We start from the raw sequence: 9,405 nt of genomic DNA on the forward strand, positions 1-9,405 counted from the left end.
TGACTGCAATTTGGGAAAATAAACATAAAACTCGTAAGATAACTTCTCTGCAGAAAGTTGAATTAAACAAAAAAATAAAAAGTATTCGAAAATACATTCCAAAGGAATTTGGTCGAAAGCCAAGGGAGTTTGAAGAATTGGCCAGATGGAAAGCCATCGAATTCAGGCAATTTTTGCTTTATACTGGCATTGTACTCTGCAAGGACTATTTTGATGAGAATTTTTTTTATCACTTTTTATTGCAGCACTGCGCATATCGAATTTCCTCTTCAAATAAATGGGAAAATAATTTGCCTTTTGTTCGACAGATGCTTTGCGATTTCATTGAACAATTTGGATCCATTTATGGAGAAGAAAAATTTTCATACACTATTCACAATTTGTTACATTTGCCTGATTGCATTGAAAGCTATGGTAATGTGGATTATTTTTGGAGCTATAAATTTGAAAATTACTTACAAGTTTTAAAGCAAAATGTCCGTCAACCTACCAAAATATTGATAAATGACAAAAATTCTCCACCTTGTGAGTGTGGAAATAAAATGAAAAAAATTGGGTAAGTAATTACAATACATAATTGTGTATATTAAATTGATTAAACAATTATAGAAGAAGAGGTGCAACAAATGAAAAACTTAACTTGTGAGCTACATGTGAAGATGGATAAACTGTTAGAGAAAGCATTTCCGAAATCTACAAGCCTGGACATATTTCAAATAAAAAGCGTTGAAGAAATGGAGCATTTTGAGGAAAATGCTGAAATGTTTCCAACAAATTACGTAGAAAGTTAACTGTATGAACAGTATTTTCTGCGAAACTATAGATATAATTAATACTTTCCTGATTTCAATAGATTTGTAGCATTAAAGAATGTATAGGTTCAACACCTATTACAAAATCTTTACAATTTATCATCACAAAAGAGTGCTTGTTAGCGTACAATTGGGATGGGCTGCAGAAGAAAAAATCATTAAAAAAACCAACTTATTTGGAAAATTTGTGTTTGGTAGGTTTGATTTAATCAAATACATAAATTCACAACTCACAATTGCTATTTCTAATTTTAGATGCTCTGAAGTCCTTCGAATACGGCTTCCCAAATTACGAAAATTATACATATTAAAAAATCGATACAATTAATAAAAAATAGGGTGTATAAAAAAACCTACGATAATAAATCAAAATAATATTTTGATGAATTAAGAGTCTTCCGTGTCATTATTAAACAGCTTATTTTTATTAAAACAATAAGGCCTCATTTACTCCTTTTAGAGATAGCAGAAGTAAGGCATCATTTACTCCTTTTAGAGATAGCAGAGGTAAGGCCTCATTTACTCCTTTTAGAGAAAGCAGAGGTGAGGCCTCATTTACTCCTTTTTTAGATAGCAGAGGTAAGGCCTCATTTACTCCTTTTTTACGTCGCTTGATGTGAGGCCTCACGATGTAGGACATGCAATGTTAAAAAGATATGAAGCTTATATGGCGGAGTAAGCCCTTTCTACCTTACAATTCCGACATGAATTAGGCCATATGAAGGCCTTTTATGCCCCGCTGGGATATATATCACATATACCACTATAACATACAAAGAGCATAACTTGCTCTTTCGCTAGTTTAATCATATTCACATCAACATATTTCATATATACATATACTATACATTCATATATCTAAAGTTTAGAGATTATCGAATTCTCTTTTCGCGGCTTCTTGTCACTGCGAACATATATACATACATATGTCCATGTGGCGCAGTTATACAAAATATATATGCACATATACATAAATACGAGTGAACTTGAGAAAATTACCTACGATCGTTAATTCTCTTTTCGTGGTTTCTTCGTACGAACATATGTATGTATATACATTAGAGTGATTCAATTGATTTGATTTGATTTTTTTTTTCGTTTCGTACTCTAAAAAATAGGTTCCTAGACACCTCTAAGAAAGCCTCTCCAAACATGATTTTTCCTTATTATCAGATAGAAAATTTATATCTCGCTTCCAACTACTTGAAAAATATCTTGTTTCTTAGATTTTGTGGGAATTTGAATGCTCTATGAAAAAGGTCTACTATGATTTTTTCGTAAACCCAAACGTTTAAAAGACATTAACAGTTAAAATTTGATTATTTTTGGGAACATTTTTTATTTCTTATGAATTTTATAACTCAATGAAAAAAAATTATTATGAATGATGAAACTCATAATTTTGTAGGAAATTTACTGCTCTATAAAAATGGTCTCCTATGATTTTTCGATTAAGTTAAGCGTTTACGAGATATTCATCGTCAAACATCAATGCATATTAAGGTGGATCAAAAAAAAAAATTTTTTTCGTTTGATACTCTGAAAAATAGGTTCCTAGACACCTCTAAGAAAGCCTCTCCAAAAACCTTATTCTTAATGATTTTTTTCATTGAGTTATAAAATTCATAAGAAATAAAAAAATTTCCCAAAAATAATCAAACTTCAACCGTTAATATCGTTTAAACGATTGGGTTTACGAAAAAATCATAATAGACCTTTTTTGTAGAGCATTCAATTTCCTACATAATCCAAGAAACAAGATATTTTTTCAAGTAGTTGGAAACGAGATATAAATTTTTCAATCTGATAATAAGAACAAGTAAGGAAGGGCTAAGTTCGGGTGTCACCGAACATTTTATACTCTCGCATGATAAAGTGATAATCGAGATTTCATTATCCGTCATTTACATATTTTTTTATTTTGCTGTAAAATTAAATACATAGATTAGATCAATTGGTTTACTTTTAGTATTGAATTGTATTTTCATTTATTTTGACTGTATTGAGGACTATGTAAAAAAACAAAAACAATCGTTTTGCGAAGTTAATGCACATTTTATTTCTTACATGAATATGATTATACAGGTTTGACTTAAAAGTAATAAGTATTATATATTTTAATAATTAAATGTTATATTTTTAAATTCTAAAGATATGTTTTTACAAATAGCAAAATGTATCCTACGTACATTTCATTTATCCTTAAAATACTTACTTCTACTTTATATTTATACAAATTCTTATTTATTGACAAATAATATATTTTATTTGAAACAATATTTTTTTTTCTAAAACTGTATTTCTCTTAATATATAAAAATGTATATTTTATTATATAATATTACAATTTTGAAAGATTTGTCAAATTATTTTAATTCTTCCTTATGTTTATACAAATTCTTATATATTAACAAATAATACATACAAATGATTTAAAATTTCTTAGTTTAAATATTTATTTATTAATTCATAATGTCATATTTTTAACCTATTCTAATGCCCTTATATGTGAAAAAGATACTATTGTACATAGCCTTAGTCCGAAATAGAGACACAAATACCATCATGATAGCTATGCACTGTCTCATAAGTGATAACATCAACATGAGAATGATCCATGTTTGAAAGTGCCCAATCAATTTGCCTCCCCGCAGGTGTAGTTGAATATTCTACACTAAGCAGGGAACAAAGTTTTTATCTTGAAGAAAATTTTTTATTGTAGACCCTGTAGGCTTTAAACAAATGTTAAAATCTCCAACAATTAAGACATTTTGATTGCACAACTCTGTAGTAAGAATTTCTTGAAGTTCTGCAATAAAAAGCCTGAGGGGAAAGCTGAGTTTCTGTAAAGAACCAGAATATTGTTGTTGAAACATTTAAACAAAACTGCTTCTAAAACTTTGCGGCCTGAATAAATTTTCTTTATAATTTTCGGTTCTATAGAGATGGCAACACTATGCTTTGCATAAATTTTAAGGCCCCGTTTATTTCGGTTGCTTGTCTCAGTGCTATCTATCCTCAGCTCGTTTATAAGAGTAAATCACTTATTATATGTAGCACCCTGACTTTTGTGAATAGTTATTCCCTCAGCTGGAACAACTGAAAACTGATTTCTTTCAATTATAATTTGCTCATTTCTTTTATATTGAAAAGATCTAATAACTTTTTTAATTGGGGTCCAAGAACTTTCTAGAGGATGAGGCTTTTTTGATCGTGCTATCAAACCAACAGAAGGTTCCAAGAATTTAATCCAAAGAATTACTGGATAATCAATTTGCATTAGTTCTCCAGTTGCCCCATTAACTAAACCATCACATGTGTTTATATTAACTGTAATCATGTATTTTGCAGTGGTTTTTAGTGTCAACTCATAAGGAAGTCCCTGTGTATCAGAAGTTTTGAAAAGTTGAACTCTTTCCAAAATATTCCCTTGTTAATCACCTATACCCATTCCTCTTACAGAGTCTTTGGCAGTTGAAGAAATAGCATCAGTTGTAATTCGACTAAGCTTAAGGGCATTGAAATTATTTGTCTCTTCGTTTGACCAAAATAAATGGATCGCATCATCGGGGACTTCTTCAGAATTAACTACCCGAATTTGAATTAATGATATATCATCATTTGTCATAGTGCCAGATGCCATACGGTTTAACGCAATAGCAAAAGCTTGATCGTCCCTTTGTCTCATTATTTCTGTTAATTTAAAATATTTGAACAAGTCCCACAAAGGAGAACCAACTAAAGTGCTGTAAGCATCGTTAGAGTTAGAAGAAAATATCCACCTATCTCCAACAGGTGAGAGTTGCTTCAAATCTCCAAACACTATAATCGGTAGGCCACCGAATGGGTTGTTTGTTTTAAAAATTTAAGCCTGGCATAAACATAGCTAAACATTCGAGCGCCCACCATTGATATTTCATCAATTATGATTAGTTTTAAATCAGCAAGTTTGGAATACAAAGAGTTAACTATGTCACTGCTTAGGGGCCTCAACTCTCTATTCAGCTGATTTACAGGAAGAGAAAATATTGAGTAAAGTTTCAGTCCACCTATCCCGAATGCTGCTTTACCCGTAGGTGCACAAAGGAGAACTTTTAAAGAACTTGGGACGGAACCAGGTGTAGAATTGAAGCGATGGTTAAGAGCTTGATATATTGCAGATATCAAAAGACTTTTTCCAACACCTGCTCCGCCCCCAATGAATTCATAAAATGGTCAACTTGTTTTAATCTGATGCATCAAATGAGTCAAGTATGTTCTTTGCTTAATATTTAATCCTTGAACTAGAGAAAATAATTCCTCAACCGAAATTAAAGGGAGTAGTTTAATAAGCCTAATATTGCAATCAGATTCAGTACCATTATCTGTTGTATGTTCGCCATGCAAATCCAGCAAATTAATATTAGGGCTTATTTCTGGAAGTGCTTATAGCCGAAACTCATTTTCAACAACAGGTAATTCATTTTGCACAGCTTCTTCTAAGTCTGTCTCATTATAAAGACTTTCTAAGACACTTTCCAGTTTCCTTTGATCAAAAACATCATATTTTTTCGATTTCCCTCAATTAAAATACGGTGAGTTATACAAGTTAGCTCATTATCATTTTCAATAAGATCTTCCTGTTCATTCCGCCATGGATAGAAAAGCATTACCATTTCGCGGAAATACTCAACTTTGGTCACATCAGGACTAAACCTTCTGTACCGAATAATAATTGGTTGGTACGTTTTTTAACAAAACCGCTACTGTCTCTAAGTGCAATGGGTACCCCACTATCTGGTACGTTATTAACTTCCCTCTCTTCTTCTTCATGATCACTGTCTTGCACTATTCTATTAGATTTCACAAATTTAAACATAGAAACAAAATCGGCTACGCAAACAGTAGAATCTGAAAGAAGGTTCTGAAGTTCCGCCCTAGGTTTTACCATTCGAACACGTTCCTCCGGTTGTGAGGTATTTATAAATATTTCTCCATTACTAGCTTCCGAAAGATGAAGCCCAATGCAGCAATAAACAGCTTCTTGTGCAGATATTTCCGTGCCTGATATAAATTTATGACCTATATGTTGAAGTTTTTGCTTTATTGTATAATTTCCGGCATTTACTTCTGATATAGCTTCATTTAAGAGCCTAGAAATTCCTCTGTTCGATTTGTTAATATAATTAATTATATAGGAACAGCAAGCATATGCATCCAGTATATATTGGATATCCATATTAGCCCTATGGAGTTCCAAAATAAGAGGATTATAAGCATTGATAGCTTGATATCAGAGCTAGCAAATAGCCATCAACAGACGTGTTTATTCTATTATCGCTCAAGAAATATTCAATATTATCTAAATTCGATATATCTTCTATAGTCAGAGTTGAATTTAAAACAGTTTGAATTCTACAAAAGTTTTCCTTATGCCTTCCCAAATCTTGGGTTGTGTCTGGAAAAGGAAGCAATATTTGTGTGCAAGGCATTGGTGGATATGGTATACCAAAACGACAAAATTGTTGTCCTCTTATTTCTCTAGTACACGACCGACTGTGATTATGCTTTTGATAATCTAAATAATGTTCCAAGTGGCTTACTGAACCATCTGTTGAAACATACATAAGTGTCAATGAAATCAATGACTTCGGAGAATGTCTCAGGATTTTGAAGGTTGATCTTGGGAGCATTATAAAGCCAGTACAATATTGAAACTCTACTCTCCAGTAATAGTTCTTTACAAAATGTGTTCCAAAAATGCCGGTATTATATTAAATTTATTAAAAAGTTTAAGGATTTGCCGGTAGCGGTATCAAAATATCGGATTAAGCGATATCTATCTTGGGTTGATAAAATGTTGGCTTCTTCTTGTGAAATATCTTTTGAATCAACAGTTTTCGACAGAATAACCAACAGCTCAACCCACTGAGATTCAGCAGCCGATAGAGTTATGAAAAAGGTTGGAAGCCCAAATTGGCGAATCATTGCAATTGCTTTTTTTTCTCAGCTTCCCAGTGAGCAGGAGAGGATCTAACACCTTTCAAAACTTTGTAAGCATCATCATGTTGAATCAAGTTTTGAACAAAGTTTTCATTTAATACATTTTGAGCCGTAAGACGGTTATGACCTGAAAACTTTCGAAAGCAAATGGATGTACTATTCTTAATTTGCAGTAGTTCTAATTTTTTATAGTCGTAGAACAACTTCGGAATGGTACACGCTCTGCGGTCAAAGCGGCGAATTTCAGAACGTACTATCTTACTATATGTTTCAGAGCATGTACGTTTTTGCCCAACGTATATTGTTCCAAATGACAATTCTTCCGAATTATTATCTTGAACTATGTCAATTGGCCTTTTCCCTTCCCCTGGCGCTATAACTAAACGGTTATATTCCATGTTTTCTATAGGAATATTGTTTAAAAGAGTCTCTTGACTACCTGGGTTCAGTTCTGCAGGTACGGGTGCTATGGGAACGTCTGTGTGATTATTATGGGAAGTCTGTTCCTCATAAAGAGATTGAACCAATCTATCATCTTCAGCAGATGCAACAAAGGGAACTTCTTCTTGGTTATTAAAGCCTGAAATCCAATTCTCATTTATGTGTATATTATGCTCACGATACAGAGGAGTATTCACTAAGAATCGCTAAGCTTCCATAACCTTTGCAGGCCGTATGGTATCAGTCACATAATCATGATTGTATTCCATACGTCTTCTTAAGTGAATTTAAATCACATGAGTCTTCGGTAGAGATGTCACAACATTATTAACAGAAATAGGTATATTGACAACGGCACCTGGATATCCCAAAGGACGAATGGTCATAAAAGGCAATCGAGACATTATTAGCCTTTCTTCAATAGGGGTTAAAGTTTTCAAACAATCTGGAATATCCGGAAAGTCTAGACCATTTAACAAACATATTTTTGGTATGTTATTTTTGGCAATCCCATTTGTACAAGTTAAGCAAAAATTGTAGTTTCCATCTTCAGAAGGAAACTTTTGCTTTAAAAAGAAAGCAGATGTAGCATCTGGGTGAACTTGAGTTATAGTTCCGAAATTTAACTTGCGTACTTGATGTGGAAACCATAATCCCTCACAGCAAATACATATTTGGTGGGACCTTTCTTTATATTTTCAAAATAAATGCTTCGCAAATCTCTTGAAATGCCACGATTTGCAAAAATATCGGAGACATTATTTTCTCTGTTTAATATATTTCGTTGGGACTGCCTTTCGTTTTAAATTTGCCTATTTGTCAAGTTTTCTCTATGAATTCGGACCAGATTTTGTTGTTGACGTCTCTGATTTAAAATTTGTTCCCTTGAACCCCTCCTGATAAGCTGTCGTCGTTGCGTTTCTCTATAACGTTCCTCTCTCCTTGTTTCAGGATTTCTTCTTGAACGTTCTCTTTGTATTTGATCACGTATGCGCTCTAAATGTCTATAGTTAGGATTTCTTCTAAGTTCTCGGTGTACTACGGTATTATGAGACTGCTCATTTGACCGAATAATAGGGTATTGGCGTCGAATTCTATGTTGCCTTGAATTTCTACTTTGCTCAGCAAACCGAAGATCTGGGTTCTCCCGCCGGGACCTATGTTCTTGGGTATTCCTACTTTGCTCTTCAGAGCGAAATTGAGGATTTTGTCGCCGGGTTCTATGCTGATTAGTATCTACGATTTGTTCAGCTAACGTTATTGCGGGATTTTCCCGCCGAGACCTATGCTGAACAGTATTTATACTTTGCTCAGCAGACCGAAGATCTGGGTTCTCCCGGCGGGACCTATGTTCTCGGGTATTCCTACTTTGCTCTTCAGGGCGAAATTGAGGATTTTGTCGCCGGGTTCTATGCTGATTGGTATCTATGATTTGTTCAGCTGACCTTATTTCGGGATTTTCCCGCCGAGACCTTTGCTGAACAGTATTTATACTTTGCTCAGCAGACCTCTTGATTTTGTCGCCTTGTCCTATGTTGAACTGTATTGGCACTTTGTTCAGACAGGCGGACTTCTGGATCTAATCTGCGATTAGCATGGCTTTGAGTATTATGTGATTGCTCACTAGCTCTATAAAATGAGTTAGCCCGAAGAATCTGCAAACGTCTTCTATTTTAAAGTCGACTTTGTACAACCGATCTTTTATTTAATCTAGGCATAATTTCTTAAAATTCAATTTTACTAAAGAAAATAAATAATTTGATCTTAATCTATTAAAACAAGTGTGTAAATACTTTCTGATTTTTCTTCCGAATGACTCCTGTGTCCTCTTTTTAGGGTAACTTGCTGGTCTTCTTTCAGTCTTCTTTTCAAGTGGATGTTGATATAGATTCGTTCTATATTTTATTATATTGATATGATTGATGATGCTAACAGTACTATGGTAAATGTTCACTTAATTAATTAAAACTTCAGCTAAAAATGTAGACTTCACTACTCAAGTTATTTAGTGTAACTGAAAGTATAAACATCTGGCATAATAATATATATATTATATATACATATACTCGTATAGTACATACAAATATATATATCTTAGAAGTTAGTAATTTGCTTAATAGCCTTGAAAGTATTTACACGGAAAACTCCTACGTAAATTGCATTTTTTTAAT

General features: G+C 33.1%; 1 long non-coding RNA gene across 1 annotated transcript; it reads left to right on the forward strand.

Annotated features, from left to right (window-relative positions):
• The first annotated feature begins 295 nt into the window (after positions 1-295).
• On the forward strand, positions 296-1,154 carry LOC120780931. Its single transcript, XR_005705975.1, has 3 exons — positions 296-793; positions 854-1,006; positions 1,068-1,154. It is a non-coding gene; the product is annotated as an uncharacterized LOC120780931 (long non-coding RNA).
• The last annotated feature ends 8,251 nt before the right edge of the window (positions 1,155-9,405 follow it).

The sequence above is a fragment of the Bactrocera tryoni genome, unplaced genomic scaffold (assembly GCF_016617805.1).
Source record: "Bactrocera tryoni isolate S06 unplaced genomic scaffold, CSIRO_BtryS06_freeze2 scaffold_25, whole genome shotgun sequence".
Lineage (NCBI taxonomy): Eukaryota > Metazoa > Arthropoda > Insecta > Diptera > Tephritidae > Bactrocera > Bactrocera tryoni.